Here is a 17,292-nt window from a genome sequence, read left to right on the forward strand (position 1 = left end):
GGCAAAGTAAATGATTACTCCCCTCTCCCTAAAAAATGGAAGGGATCAAAGGAAAAACAGCAGAGCCCCATGAGGTCAATCAGCCAATGGTCCAGGATGAAGAGAGGAGTAACGGTGCTGTGAGGTATATAGTGACTGTCTGTGGATGTGTCTCATACATTATGGATGAAACCTTATGTTTTCCACTGTCAGATGTGCTTTGCTGCTGTCATCTGCCAGCGATTTAGTTCCTAAACTGCCCTATTTAGAATTCTACATTCGAGGGCCACCGCCAATTGAAGCATTGAACGTACAAAATGCCAATTATGAGTCACCCGCATTGCTCATCCTTGGCGTTAGTAATTAGTTACCTGCACCAGTTCCCAGGGCAAGAGCAAGTGGTTTGGAAACAGATGAACTCACCCTACTGTGTGTGTGTGTGACTGTGTGTGTGTGTGTGTATCACACAGGATCTAACCCCTCCCTTCCCCCCTCACCTCATTTCCAAAATAAAATGTCATCTCACACAGATACACAACCCCCTGTGAAGATCATCCAACCTAATCAACCTCCATTATCCAATCAGACACAACCGGCGAGGAACAATCTGCCGCTAATACAGTGGGCGGGAAAGGAACCCTAGGGGGAGGGGCTACTCTGTCTCCCCACTTCCACCCCCTCTCACACCCATGTTTTATAATCAGGTGGTATTTCACTGGGCACTGTGAATGGTAAAAAAACGGACTTTAAAAATCATTCTTCACATCCGTGGCATTGTCAGTTTAGTGGTAAGGTCAACCCTTTGAAAAGGAATATTGTCTTTAAGGACAGTGGGCTGTATAATTTTATGGATGTTTCTCTGAGGGAGGCTAGAGTGTGAGTTTTTGTGCCTGTCACTAAGACACATACACAGTTGGCTTTGTAAACAGTAAACACGTAGCCAATCACTCGAACAAAGACACACGGACAAAAGGATGAGAGTGATGTCAGCTGCCTTCACCAGGTCCTGATTAAGAAAAGCTTCATTGGGGTACTGGCTCCTATGGCCACCATGGGAATCAGTTAGATCCTAATGATTTCCTTTCAATGCCCTGAGCTAGTCAATAAGCCAAACACAGACAGCTAAATAGAGCCTGATGACACATGTTGTTCTGCAGGACTGAGGTCATCTACGTGAGATCATTTAGCATCTAGTCATTGGGCAGAAAGGGAGCAGCTGGGACGGGGGGGGTGGGGGGGTGTTATTATTGACACTTAGAAAATGTCTTACTGGTCATACTACTGACAAATGTTGACATCATAAAATGTGTGTACAGGAGTGTGTGCAGAAGTCATTTTTATTTATTGGATGTGACTGTTTCCATTTTGTAGTGATAACTAGGATTTTTAAAATGTCTTAACTAGGATACCTAAAATGTATGCCTGTGTAGCTATGACATATGTTTTCCAGTAGTCAGTCCTTTACTGTAGTAGTGAGTCCTTTACATCCTGTTTAATTTTGAAGAACCACCTGCCTCCTCAGTCCTGTATCTCTCCTTCTCAACCCCAGGGGGCGATCACAGTCAGGTGCAGAACAGGCCAGGCCATGGCTCCTCCTTTAAGCCTCCTCTCATGGCTCCTCCTCCTCTCCATGGCTCAGTACATTAGGTAGCTTCCTGGGCATGGCTCTCATTCGTAACTGATAAATGAGCTTTGTCTGGAGGAAAAGTAGCTGAAAAGTTGGCTAAAGTTTTTCGTAGTCAGCTGTCATCATGCTGATCAAGGAGGAGTGTGCAATGTAACCCACTTTCATCCTTCCATTACGTCTGAAAGAAAGATGTTGGTGCCCTCCATTTTGTGCACAATACCTGAGCTCAAAAAGAGTGCCTCAACACTGACATCAGGAATTACAGAAATATAGAATGTCCAAAAATGTCTTAACAGCATCACTCATGTCTTTATACAGAATATCTAGACAAAAATTACAGTTATAAAGCTATTGAGACTAAATTGTCTGTGGATTCTTTTTTTAAATGATGTGCCCTTTTTTTCTCTCACTCATTACAACACATCTGCATTACATTTGTCTCATTATGTTTCATGTATCACATTAGGCTAGGCTCGACAGACTCCCCAGCCCATAACCAAAGAAGCCTGAGAGGTACGGTTGTTTATACGGTCTATGGCTGAACCTCACTGGAACAACTCATATATTTTAGCCATCATTTTGTACAACACAATAAGCCCCCATATTCCAGCTATCATTGGTGCTCTAGAGAGCGCAGCTCCCCTGTCTGTCCTCTGGCTCTATTGTCCGTGTTGACAGTATAGGAGATATTTTGCCAAATTACTCGAGCAGGCACTTTTCTAAGACAATGGAGTTCCTACAGACCCGGCCTCAGAACAATGGCACAGCGGTGCTTAATAACCATCTGTCTGTCAACTTGAAGGATTAGACCCACACACACAGGGGTTATCAGCTGAATCCTGTGAGGGTGTGGAGTGTGAGTCTGGCTGTGTGTGAGTGAGGGAGAAGGGGATAACCACATATCCGGACCATTGAGCCTCAGTGACCCACCAGAAGGCTCCCCACACAGAACAAACATTTAACCAGATTAGAGTATTTCGGTCCTCTGGCACTTTACAAGGCTGAATCAAGACAGCTCTCTGGCTGTGTATTAAAAAGGAATGTAAAAAAAAACAACATCTGTCACTTAATTGGATTTGCCACTGTGAAAGTTCTGCATTTAAATGAAGCCATTACTGTCAGCAAAGCTATTGGATTGTCATGCCTCATCACCAAATGGCTTCAACAATCTATCTGACATGATGCCGTGTAATAGCTATGCAATTGTAGTGTTCCCTGGCCCTCAACAAAAAGTGTTGGTGAGTTTTGGGCAGAGATGCAGTTTTCTGATATTTTTATTTGAACCTTTATTCAACTAGGCAAGTCAGTTAAAAACAAATTATTATTTACAATGACGGTCTACCCTGGCCAAACCCTAACCCAGACGTTGCTGATACTGTAGCGCATGTCTGCATTTGGAGAACCAACCAGAAGTTGTTGTACCCATTGTATTTTTGTGCCCTGACTATCATTCCCCTAAAAATCAACCTATTTTAAGTGCCTCCCGGGTGGCGCAGTGGTCTAAGGCACTGCATCGCAGTGTTAGCTAGCTGTGACCCCAGAGACTCTGGCTTCAAGCCCAGGCTCTGTCGCAGCCGGCCGCGACCGGGAGGTCCATGGCGCGACGCACAATTGGCCTAGCGTCGTCCGGGTTAGGGAGGGTTTGGCCGGTAGGGATATCCTTGTCTCATCGCGCACTAGCGACTCCTGTGGCGGGCCGGGCGCAGTGCACGCTGACCAGGTCGCTAGGTGTACGGTGTTTCATCCGACACATTGGTGCGGCTGGCTTCCGGGTTGAATGCGTGCTGTGTTAAGAAGCAGTGCGGCTTGGTTGGGTTGTGTTTCGGAGGACCTTCGTCTCTCCCGAGCCCGTACGGGAGTTGTAACTACTAACAATTGGATACCACGGAATTGGGGAGAAAAAGGGGGTAAAAAAAATCAACCTATTTTGGGTGAGTGTTTGACATTGATTCCAAATGTACTGACAGAAATCTGAACAGGCTTTGAAGAAAAGTTTTCTACAAAGGATTTGTAAAATGAAAGGATTCCAAAAACCACTTTCACCCATCAGTGACCTCCACCCACACAAACATACTATAAACGTGCACAGAACACCTACACACACAAACACACACACACTTATATATATATATATATATATATATATATATATATATATATATATATATATATATATATATATATACACACACGCACACATATATATATATATACACACACGCACACACATTTATATACAGTATATATATATATATATATATATACACGCACACACACACACACACACACATACACATATATATATATATACACACACAGACACATAAATGGGTCATCAGGCAGTGTAAGGGTGTCAGTGAGTGGGTTTTGCGTGGGCCTTGTGATAGCAGAGTTCTCCCAGAAGACTCTACACATCTGATGTTACTGGGCTGAATACTGAAGAGGAGCACATTTGGGTGAATCCTCAATGTTGAATCCTTCCCATGTAGAATTCATAAGTATTTTAATATGTTTTCTTGTTATAGCCTACTACAAATGTCTCTAGGAGGGAAAGGGTGTTTATCCTATTCATTATTCCTATATGGCTGTGTGACTGCCTCAATAACTCAAATTGGGAAGTAGACTAATGTTATTAGTTCACTGTGAGCATGTCTTGACTCACTGAACTGGGACAGCTGTTTCCATAGTACCCAGATAAAGACCTGATAGTTGGGTTTCATGTTGTATACCCCACATAAGTCTATCATCCCTATACTTTTCAAGACTTCACCAATTGCTCAGGTATGACTCCCACGCTCTGACATGGTCAGGGAGACTCGGGTTACAAACGTTGAATAAACCATCTGTATACCTTACCCTCCCTACAGTAACCTACTGTAGCACACCGACCCCTCTCCAGCTTTATCTAACCACCTTGTCAACATTTCCAATCTCCACTGCACAAATAACCCCATTAGGGGTGTTATTAGCTGTGAAAGCTGCAATATGCTAGTTAGATAGCTCGCCGCTGGCTAGCAGGGGCTCTCTCTGTTTGCCTGATAGGAGCAGATTACAGTAATTTTATCTGCAGGGGGGAAACAGCAGGATACGAGAGAGAGGCCTGTGTATAATGACAGGATGATCGGGTGAGAGTGGAGAATGAGTTGCAGAGGCTGGATCTGTTCCACACAAATAGGCTAACAAACAGCGCTAGGATTGTGTTTACCGAAGCTAGTCCCCCCGCTGTTAGCCTAGATCTCAACTACTCTGTCAACGTAACCTGACAACCGTTTCCCTGTTAGGTGATGTTGTTTTCTGTCATCATAGCTGGTTGGTAATGGAACTACTCAATCTTTGGTAATATGTTTGTTATTGTGTGTACTGCTATATCTATAGCTTATTGTACACTTGTCCTCCACCAAGAAGTTTTATTATTAGTTTATCTCCTGAGGAGATATCTGAACCAATCTTCAACAAATCTGCTGGATAGCTAACTTGATCACTATTCCATTGTGTCTCTACTAGGCATAACAACAGTTGACTGAGGACTGCACTGTGCAGATCCAAGCGGCAGTTAAAGTGAGTGGCATCCATCCATCTCTCTGTTCTCTTTCTCCTCTCTCAGGGGACTGGTTACCGTAATCTAATGGGATCCATACTGATGAAAGAGCTCAGCCTGCAAACCTGATGACTTCAGCTCTGGTCAGCAGTAATTAGAACCAGTTTACCACATGGCCACATCCCCCCCCAGACAGTCTAGATGTACTTCTGTAGTCTTCACCAATGTGGTCAAACTGTGGTCTCCCAGGAATGGATTAAGAAACATTGGCCATTGCATGCTATGAAGTCATCGTGGTCAGCTCAATAGAGCTGAGACACAGGCTGAGTTATAGACAAATGACCCAGAACTAACCAAAACTAATAAAGCCATTAAAAAATGGAATTGGAAAACAGGACTGGTTCTCATGAATGACGCCCATCTCAGCCCTATCTCCATACCAGGTCCTGAGCGTGATCAGCAATGACAGAACTGCTCACTTCTATGGCACACCAACCACTGACGCAGAAACGCCAACCAACCCAGCCAGGGTCACAGTAAGCTATACCCGTGCTCCAGCCAGGTAGAAGCCATTGAATCGCTAGAAGAAGAGTACATTTCAGATGAGAGAGTTGGAGCTCAACAGACCATAGAAACCAGGTCACCTAGTCACCAAGTAGACACCCGTATAAATCAGACCCATATAGCTACAGTACATGTCAGTATATCTACAGTAAGGCAGTGTTTCCAATCCTAACCCCTCCTTGAGTGTACCCAGCCGAACCACTTATTTGATGTATTCTAGACTAGCACAGAGCATCAAGACATTGATTCGTTTTAGCGGACTAACTGTAAAATACAATGAAACCAAAACGTTTGCTGTTTCGCTGGACACTGACCATACCTGGCAAACTCCATTAGCACTACAGATAAAGGGTAGCATGGCACCAGTATGTACATCTGATGATCCCCACCATGGCCTGTACTCATGTGGTTTTCTGGGACTGGATTTACAGTACTCTGGTTACATAAACGGAGGGCTCGGTGCTGATGGAGAGATTGTGATTCCATTAATAAAGGACTTAAGAGAGGCAGCTGATCTGTTCCACAGAGGGAGAGCCCAGGGCATGTTCTTTGTGTGGTCACAATGAGGCCAGCATCACTAATGGGAAGACCAACCTCTCTGTTGTGTGTGTGAGTGACCTGGGCTTATCGCTTCAAACACAGGCATGGCTCCACAGTTATGTGCGAGAGCAAGGAAGAATGAGGCAGAGTGAGAGAGATGGAGAGATGGAAAGAAAGAGAGAGAGGCAGGCCACGGGCCACTGCACATCATTACACATCGTATTGCAGGAACAGAACTGATACTGTGCAAAGAGCGAGGAGTCAGTAACCCTCGCCCTGGGCCCTGTACTATACAGTTATAGTTAGTTATATAAGTCAAGTTCCGACTGACACCATTGTGTCCAATATGTAGCCTGAGTCTAAGATAGATTGAAAGATACTGTTCTCTGGCTATTCTGCAGTACTACATTGCTGTAAGAAGACAGACGATATTGAAATGAGAAGTCTTGTCTAGAAGGACTATGCGAGGTAGATGCATTTTTATGGCCAACTGATTTGTATAATGGGCTCTTTCAGTGATATTCATAAAATGGAAGTGAAAAATTAGAGAGCGAAGTAGAAACACTGATAAAGAAGGCGGGAACACCGGTCTTATCACTAAGCTCATCTAGAGTAACACTGATGGTTTCTAATGCATGAACAGCACACTCTCCTCCCATGCTATTCTCCCTGCTCTTGTATCAACAACATTACACAAACAACATCTCAATAGACATTGGGGCGTGGGTGATGTGATACTTCATCTTTACTATGATTGAGCAGCTGTTGCAAGCCATAATTAGTATCAAACAATCAGAGGGAAAATTAAGTCTCCCGTTGAGTATGCTAATACGTTGTCATTCATGCTACAATAATGGGCCGTGCCCTGCCCACAACTCACAGGATATAATTATAGCTTAGCTACCCTTTAACTTGAGCACCTGTAAATGGAATTCTTAAAGGCCCATTGCAGCTGTTTTAATATCAATATCAAATTATTTCTGGGTAACAATTAAGTACCTTACTATCCACATTTCCATCCAACCATTTCATTCAGATGAATTACCTGATGCATGAAAAAAGTCACAACCCAGCTGATGGAAACATGAAATGCCGGTACAAATGTATAGATGTCTGTTTGTTTCGACATGGTGGGATTTTTTTGTGTCGGTAAAATTAAATATGCGAGAAATGGTGGTGGAAATGCCTTTATGCGCAAATATTGATATAATAACCATCATATCGAAGTAAACTTGGAGTAACGCAATGTCACGCCCTGACCTTAGAGAGCCTTTTTATTTCTCTATTTGGTTAGGTCAGGGTGTGATTAGGGTGGGCATTCTAGGTTTTCTGTTTCTATGTTGGTGTGTTTGATTCCCAATCGGAGGCAGCTGTCTATCGTTGTCTCTGATTGGGAATCAGATATAAGTTGTCAGTTTCCTTTTGGGTATTGTGGGATCTTGTCTTTGTTTGTTGCTTTTTGCACGACTAGCTTTACGTTCGGTTTGTGTTCATAGTTTTTTCCCGGTGTTCCGTTTTTTAAATAAAGAGAGAATGTACGCCTACCACGCTGCACCTTGGTCCTGTCATTTATCATCTGACTACGAGCGTAACACGCAATGTGTTGTGTGATACTCTCGCTACGACTCGGAAAAGCATGTAGTTCATTAGGCTACAGATGAAATACTTCACAAGGTGGTGAATGTGCAAGGTGATGAGCTTGATGCTCCTTTCCAATAAATATTGAGGGTCTTATTCTGGTGACATGATGATCGATTCTTGGCTGCCATTTGATAAATACAAATAATATTGCTCTTATCCATAATAATCTCATAATGTAATATAGGTAGCCTACCCACACTGTATTGGCTGGCTGTTGACTTGGGCGCATGTGCCAAGACCAGAGTGGGAACATTTGCTATATAATGCAACCGTTTTTTTGACAAAATCATCAGTAGAGTTGAAAATGCGATGGAAACCCATTTAACTTGTATTTTTTATTTGATACATGGGAATTTAACCACAAAGTAATTGTTATGTACACTACATCATCACACACAGCCTTTTATCCGCAAAAAATCAGTTAGATGGAAACATCTCTGGTGGGAAAATGCACATATTGTTTTATGCAGATTTTAGAATATTCACATTAAAATCTGACACAAATTGGATGAAAACCTAGCTACTGTATTAGATTTTCATTAAAATGTGCAAAAAATTGCTTTTTAGCAAAACTTTATTTCTCAAGCAGAAAGTTATCTAGGACTGTATGGGAGTGGTCTGAGTGGGAAGGGGAAACTGAAAAGTAACTGTTATTGACAGAGAGGTTTGGAGCTTATTGGTCTAGTAACTAATTTACCACATGGTGATATCACCATGGATAGCCAAAACTCTGCCCATGTACAGTAAACCTTGGGATTAGAAGGTCCTGTGTAGATTTGTATTTTCAGTCAGCATCTATCAGGAAATAACACTGATCAAATATTTTCACACTTCTATAGTGTAAGTTTCATCAGCTGTTGTACAATATGATATAAAACACAGAAAAAACTGCATTTTGTCTGCCCTGGGCCTTTAATCACCTATAAGGCAGATTCATTACAGAATAAATCCTATACAATAACCACATGTTATTAATAATGAATGTAATCATTAATACATGAAGAAAACTGGGTCTATATACAGTAAGCTCAGGGGCCAATGTGATCATAGCAGCTGTTCTTCCTTCTTCCCCACAGAGTAGATCTAGAGGCATTCTCGCCTTTGAAAGCATGCCAATTTTCAGTGTGTTGGAGTTTCTCACAGCCAGGCAGTATCCACCACGCGCTAAATCTGGGCCAAATCCTGCTAACAAAAGAAAGTTTTGACTCTTGTCTGTCCCCCACAACACTCTTAACACCTCACTTTCCACATGGGTCCCAATTACTCCACTGTGGCAGTCACCAAGATGAGACAAGAATTGATATTCTCACAAAGGAGGTCTGCTCTAAACTGACCGACAGGTTAACACACTAAAGGCTAGTTTACGGTCCGCAGGTTGACCGTGGCTCAACCGACCTGAGTCCCAGCCTAATCTCGTGGCTCTTTGAACCTCTGGGGTTTATAATGATCAGCTAGTATAACATTGAAAAGAGGACATTTCAACAACACAGAGCCAACTATGTTGTATCATAACTGGCTATTTATACCACAAGAAGAGGGCAGAACAGTATCCCCTGACATGGGCTTATTACTCATCCACAGAGAGAAATTCGGATCTCATTCATAGCCACAAAGCTCTTCTCTAACATAACACTGGTGGGCACAGATCTGGAGGTTAATGGGTTATTTAATGGGTTATTTAATGAGTTATTTAATGAGTTATTTAATGAGTTATTTAATGGTTTAAACTCATTTCCACCAGTAATACGAGTGCCAGGCCCATTACAGGCTTCATCCAATTTTTATATTTTTTCCCCAGAAATCGTTTTCCTGGCTTTAGGGAGATAGCCATTCCTGATCTAATGCCAATCATCCCTTATGCCCAATAAATAGATGAAATATGTCATATTGTCACGCCCTGACCTTAGAGATCCTTATTATTCTCTATGTTTGGTTAGGTCAGGGTGTGACTCGGGTGGGAAAGTCTATGTTTTCTATTTCTTTGTTTCTGGCCGAGTGTGGTTCCCAATCAGAGGCAGCTGTCTATCGTTGTCTCTGATTGGGGATCATATATAAGTTGTCATTTTCCTTTTGGGTTTTGTGGGATCGTGTTTTCTGTTTAGTGGGATCTTGGTTTCTGTTTAGTGTCTGTGCCTGACAGAACTGTTCGCGTTTGTTTTTTGTCGTTGTTATTTTGTTTTGGTGTCATCAATAAAAAGATGATGTACACCTACCACACGCCTACCACACGCGCCTTGGTCCACTGTTCCTTCCACAAACGAGAGCCATTACACATATGTGGATTAAAGTTGGCATAATTTTGCTCTTCTCTGAGAAACAAAAAGATATTTAGTAACTGGCTACATCTACTTGGAGTAAACCAACCTGGACAGTTGCCCTAAAGCGCTAGCCATTTCATGAACCATGAGGCATTGCAGTCCCTTTCACCCACTGGGAAGACATAACCACTGTGCTGTATGTAAGTGAGGTTTGTTTGCACTTCTGAGACACTTTAGTGGTTCTCTCATCTCTCATCCCATTCTATATTGTGCTACTCAGTAAACAGACTAGCGTCACCCTCCTCTCGCTGTGTCGTGATGGCTTGACTGTCTGTGACTCACCCCCAGAGAGCATGCTCCTCTGCCTGCCTGCTCGCTAGCGTGATGCTGAGAGGAGAGGCACGACAGGCTCATTTTAGGGCAGCAGAGGCTGCCTCTTGCACGGCCCTCTGGGTACAGTCATGGCATTGTTACCGGGCAGATCCTCCAGCCTGTAGCACGCTCTGTGAGAGACTGGCTTGTGAGTGGGTGAGCCAGAAAAGCGGCCTATGACTTGTAGTGATATGACAGATCAGGAACAGGCAGACGCACCATGGGAAAAGTCTGTTGTGGTTCTGGGACCTACTTTTGTGACAGTGGAAAGGATGGGACAGGTTGTGGGATGGGGATGGCGGTGCATGTGTGAGCGTGTGGTGTGTATGTGCGTGTGTCTACATAAATCCTTGATGCAAACGGTGCATGGAGAACAATGCCCACATCCTCACTCTAGATGTTGGATAAACAAATTCTTAGGCATGGGGATAGTATCACAGATGATAGAGTGAAGATTACTGTGTGAGGATTACTTTAGGCACTTAATGGGATATGTTTGCCCAGAGCGTGACATGTGGCTCAATGTCTGAGCATGTTTACATGTCTCCGTTCCAAGGGCCATTAAGGTCCATTACAGCTTCACAGTTGAGACCACTGCTTGTTTTACCCGTGAGTGGTACTATGTATGCGTCAAACAATACAAAACCCTATGTTCTGTCTAATCTACTTTGATCCACACACACGTACGCACATGCCTGCAAGCACGCACGCACACCTCATAAACATATATTCACTACAATTGGCACAAGAACCGACAGAACAAGAACGTACCGCACATCCTCGCATGCACATACTACCTGTAGGATATGTACACAAACATACTATCTGTAGGATATGTACACAAACATACTACCTGTAGCCTATGTACACAAACATACTACCTGTAGGATATGTACACAAACATACTACCTGTAGGATATGTACACAAACATACTACCTGTAGGATATGTACACAAACATACTACCTGTAGGATATGTACACAAACATACTACCTGTAGGATATGTACACAAACATACTACCTGTAGGATATGTACACAAACATACTACCTGTAGGATATGTACACAAACATACTACCTGTAGGATATGTACACAAACATACTACCTGTAGGATATGTACACAAACATACTACCTGTAGGATATGTACACAAACATACTACCTGTAGGATATGTACACAAACATACTACCTGTAGGATATGTACACAAACATACTACCTGTAGGATATGTACACAAACATACTACCTGTAGCCTATGTACACAAACATACTACCTGTAGCTTATGTACACAAACATACTACCTGTAGGATATGTACACAAACATACTACCTGTAGCCTATGTACACAAACATACTACCTGTAGCCTATGTACACAAACATACTACCTGTAGGATATGTACACAAACATACTACCTGTAGCCTATGTACACAAACATACTACCTGTAGCCTATGTACACAAACATACTACCTGTAGGATATGTACACAAACATACTACCTGTAGCCTATGTACACAAACATACTACCTGTAGGATATGTACACAAACATACTACCTGTAGCCTATGTACACAAACATACTACCTGTAGCCTATGTACACAAACATACTACCTGTAGCCTATGTACACAAACATACTACCTGTAGCCTATGTACACAAACATACTACCTGTAGCCTATGTACACAAACCAACAGCGATATTGTCTATGCACTTGATATGACGACGAGAAAAATATGTGTTATAGGAACTGGACGCAGGACTTCATGTGGTTTTCGGACACATGTACAGTATAAACACACATGTATGAACAAATCATGTGAGAAATGTCATATCAATTACAAAAAGTTAACTTGAGTTAACTTGAACATGTGAACTCTGAATTTAGTACATGTGAAAATATGGTTTCAAATTTGAAATTTAAGCTCAATGTGAGAACAGCCACATGTGAAACTCAAAATGTCACCTTTTTGTTGTTGTAACGGCCCAATTGTCTACGTGTCAGTCTGTTTGTACAGTAGATAAGTGTTATAGTGACTGTACAGAGGACTTCAGGGCCCCAGTTGTCTACGTGTCAGTCTGTTGTTCAGCAGATGACCTGTGTGGCTCTGCCAAGGTCTATTCCTGTGGAACAGACTCTGTCTTGGCTGGGCTCCCTCTGAGCTCACTGCTTCAAGAAGAGACCCATTGTTTTGCTTTCAGACTACAGATAGGGTTTCCTCCACCTGCAGTCAAGAAGAGATTTGAACGGCCTTGTCCAATCTCTGTCTACTGTCTAAAGACAGACTCATTCATTATTTTTCTCTCTCTTCTTTTTTCTGTTTGGGTTCACAATAACTCTATTAAACCTAGAACAACTGTGAAATCCAGGGAATAATGTTGTGTGCGTGTGTGTCCTTGTGTTGTAGTGTGTGTGTGATTGTGTGTGTGTGTTTACACATATACAGTACCAGTCAAAAGTTTGTACACACCTACTCATTCAAGCGTTTTCTTTATTTTTACTATTTTCTACATTGTAGAATAATAGTGAAGACATCAAAACTATAAAATAACACATATGGAATCATGTAGTAACCAAAAAAGTGTTAAACAAATCAAAATATATTTTATATTGGAGATTCTTCTAAGTAGCCACCCTTTTGCCTTGATGACAGCTTTGCACACTCTTGGCATTCTCTCAACCAGCTTCATGAGGTAATCACCTGGAATGATTTCAATTAACAGGTGTGTGTAACGTCTGCTTCCAACTCACACTCTCAAACACGTAGATCCCCTGAACGCAGCTCACTCTCCAGATCCCAATCACCTGAATTCTGATCACCTGTTCATACACTATTTAGTTCAGTTCTTTGCACCCCATCAATATGAGGTATTGTTTGTTTTGTTACACGTTCTAGCCGGAGCGCTGTTCATTGCCGTATTAGTCTTCCCGTGTATCATAGTTTTTGGCCATCCTCACTAACAACGGCTTTTTGCCTATTCCCTGCCTGTACTTTTGCCTATCAGATTTCCTGTCGTCAACCGCTTGCCTGATCTCCCGGACTACATTATTAGCCTTTTCCCTGCCTGTACTGATACCTTTTTGGAGTCCCTGTGTATGACCTTCTTCCTGTCCCTGGACCCAGCTACATGCCTCTTCCTGTGTTCCTTTGCTAATAAACTCCTGCTGCACCCTGCGCTTGAAACCAGCACTCTGTCTCCCATCGTATTCATTACAGTGTGCCTTCTTAAAGTTCATTTGTGGAATTTCTTTCCTTCTTAATGTTTTTGAGCCAATCAGTTGTGTTGTGACAAGGTAGGAGTGGTAAACAAAAGATAGCCCTATTTGGTAAAAGACCAAGTCCATATTATGTCAAGAACAGATAAGCAAAGAGAAACGACAGTCCATTATTACTTTAAGACATGAAGGTCAGTCAATCCGGAAAATTTCAAGAACTTTGAAAGTTTCTTCAAGTGCAGTCGCAAAAACCCTCAAGCGATATGATGAAACTGGATCTCATGAGGACTGCCACATAAAAGGAAGACCCAGAGTTACCTTTGCTGCAGAGGATACGTTCATTAGAGTTAACAACCTCAGAAATTGCAGCCCAAATAAATGCTTCACGGAGTTCAAGTAACAGACATATCTCAACATCAACTGTTTAGAGGAGGCTGCGTGAATCAGGCCTTCATGGTCGAATTGCTGCAACGAAACCACTACTAAAGGACACCAACAAGAAGAAGAGACTTGCTTGGGCCAAGAAACACGAGCAATGGACATTAGACCGGTGGAAATCAGTTTTTTGGTCTGATGAGTCCAATATTTGAGATTTTTGGTTGCAACCGCCGTGTCTTTGTGAGACGCAAAGTAGGTGCATGGATTATCTCTGCATGTGTGGTTCCCACCTTGACGCATGGAGGAGGTATGCTGGTGTGGGGGTGCTTTGCTGGTGACACTGTCAGTGATTTATTTAGAATTTAAGGCACACAACCAGCATGGCTACCACAGCATTCTGCAGCGATACGCCATCGCATCTGGTTTGCGCTTTGTGGGACTATCATTTGTTTTTCAACAGGACAATGATCCAACACACCTCCAGGCTGTGTAAGGGCTATTTGACCAAGAAGGCGAGTGATGGAGTGCTGCATCAGATGACCTGGCCTCCAGAATCACTCGACCTCAACCCAATTGAGATGGTTTGGGGTGAGTTGGACCGCAGAGTGAAGGAAAAGTGCTCAGCATATGTGGGAACTCCTTCTAGACTGTTGGAAAAGCATTCCAGGTGAAGCTGGTTGAGAGAATGCCAGGCGTGTGCAAAGCTGTCATCAAGGTCAAAGGGTGGCTACTTTGAAGAATCAAAAATCTAAAATATATTTCGATTTGTTTAACACTTTTTGATTCCATATGTGTTATTTCATAGTTTTGATGTCTTCACTATTATCCTACAATGTAGAACATAGTAAATATAACGAAAAACCCTTGAATGAGTAGGTGTGTCCAAACTTATGACTGGTACTGTACATGCTAACATATGCAGGAAAGGGTGAACAGTGGGCAGTGTGGGTGTGTGTGTAAGTTAGTGGAGGCAGTCACAATGTTACTAGAAAAAACAGGTGCCAACTGCTCAGCTTGAGGTTGGGTTTCTGAGATGAGATGGTGGAGTCTGGGGCATGTACTGTAGCAATAAAGCTAAACTGCAGACAATGTCTCTCCACCCCCAATATCCAACCCCCAACCATTAATATTTAATGGAGCTTGACAAATAATTGTCCCATCTGTTACAGTAAGTGCTGCCTCAGCCGCCGACAATAAAAATAATGATACTGCTGTAGCCCGCAGCCCATAACAGCCAAGTTGATAATTCAATATGCTTCACTTGGCTTCGGTTGCTGTTGCTGTCTGTACAGCGGCTGACTGGAGAGAGGGAGGAGGACAGTAGTAAAGTGGTATAGACTTGTCTCATGCTAGCACTTTCAAAACAGAATGCCACATGAGCTAATGGCTGCAACCTTGACACAGTTTCCCATCCCACACACACATCCACCCACACACAAGAAGAGCCTCTACTCCAGCAAGCAACAATGTGAATTGTTTGTTAAGCATAGAAAGACACAAACATAAATTCTTCTGGAGACACAAATCTTGCGGCCGGAGGAGGAGTAGCTTGTCAGTGTCTCTGTCTCAGCATTAAGCTTCTATATGAAAGGATAACTGACAATTTTACCAAAACATTTAAATCAAAGAGATTAGTAGACATCAAAATACTGTATACAAACAGCAAGTGGAACTCTCCCTTACAAAAAAATCTCGTGAAAAGAGCATGTGAAAAAACTAGAACAAATCACATGGGAAAAAAAGACAAAATTGAGACATGACACTTGGTCTTCGGACACATGTGAAGTTTCACATGACTCAGACACGTGGTTTTCCAACATTTCACAATTTCACATGTGTTTTTGTCACTGCTAGGATTAGAACCAGGGTCTTCTACAGGACAAGCCAACACCTTGACCATTAGACCAAGATTTTCACATGTGGAGTTTTCTTACACGTGAAACTGCAAATGCAATTCCACATGTGAACATGAGCTTCTCAAGGGAGAAAGTCTTTAACATGTGAAACCGCAAATTTCACATGTTTATTTTAATTTTATTTCACCTTTATATAACCAGGTAGGCCATTTGAGAACAAGTTCTCATTTACAACTGCGACCTGGCCAAGATAAAGCAAAGCAGTTCGACAAAAACAACAACACAGAGTTACACATGGGATAAACAAACGTACAGTCAATAACACAATAGAAACATCTATATACAGTGTGTGCAAAGGTGGTTTTAACATTTGAACTCTAAATTTAATACATGTGAAAATATGGTTTCGTATCTGAAATTTAAGCTCAACATGTGAAAACAGCTATTTCGCAAGTGAAAATGTGATTTCACAAAAAGGGCTGTGGCTCAGCTTTGGACTTCCACCCCAAAAAACGGAAACTGAACCGGATTGTTCCCGTCAATACTGGTGTCACCATGTTGCGAGTGACGTCACAGAGATTAAGTTGTGGGTCACGTCAAGGAAAGACTTCTGTCAAGAGGATCAGATGGTCCTAATCTTGTTAGGTCATTCACATAGTCCTTGCTGGCCTCTGGGGTTGTGCAGTTTGACCTGGCCAGAAATGACCTGCTGCTGTGGGTCCTTAGAGTACAGTATGTAGTGGATGGCCAAGTTAGCATTGCACTGTGACGTCATCAACCTGAGACCTGAGGTTCAAACCCTGCCAACCAAAGCCATGCCATTTCAATATTGTGGCATCAACCCACACTCTTAGAAAAAATATGATATCTATGACTAAAAAGGGTTATTTGGCTTTCCCAAATAAAGGAGAAGCCTGTTTGGTTCCATGTAGAACCATTTTGATTACAGGTAGAACCCTTAGGGTTAACTGTATAATCTTTTCCACAGAGGGTTCAACATAGAACCCAAAAAGGGTTTTCCTATGGGGAGAGCCGCATAACTCTTTTGGAACCCTTTTTTCTATGAGTGTACTAAATATGTTTAAAGTTTTATTAGTCGTATATACGGGATACGCATGGTATACATTGTCTAACGAAATTCTTACTTGCAGGTTCCTTCTCGACAATGCAGCAACAATAAGAAATAACAAAACATAAGAATATGAACATAAAGTAAATGGCTCAGTAGAATAGAATAAACATTTCAGTATAAGTATAATACAGGAAGGTACAATTTATAGTCCGATGTTTACATGTGTATTGGGAAAGGGGGATGGGGGCAGTGTAT

This window comes from Salvelinus fontinalis, chromosome 2 (assembly GCF_029448725.1).
Source record: "Salvelinus fontinalis isolate EN_2023a chromosome 2, ASM2944872v1, whole genome shotgun sequence".
Taxonomy (NCBI): Eukaryota; Metazoa; Chordata; class Actinopteri; order Salmoniformes; family Salmonidae; genus Salvelinus; species Salvelinus fontinalis.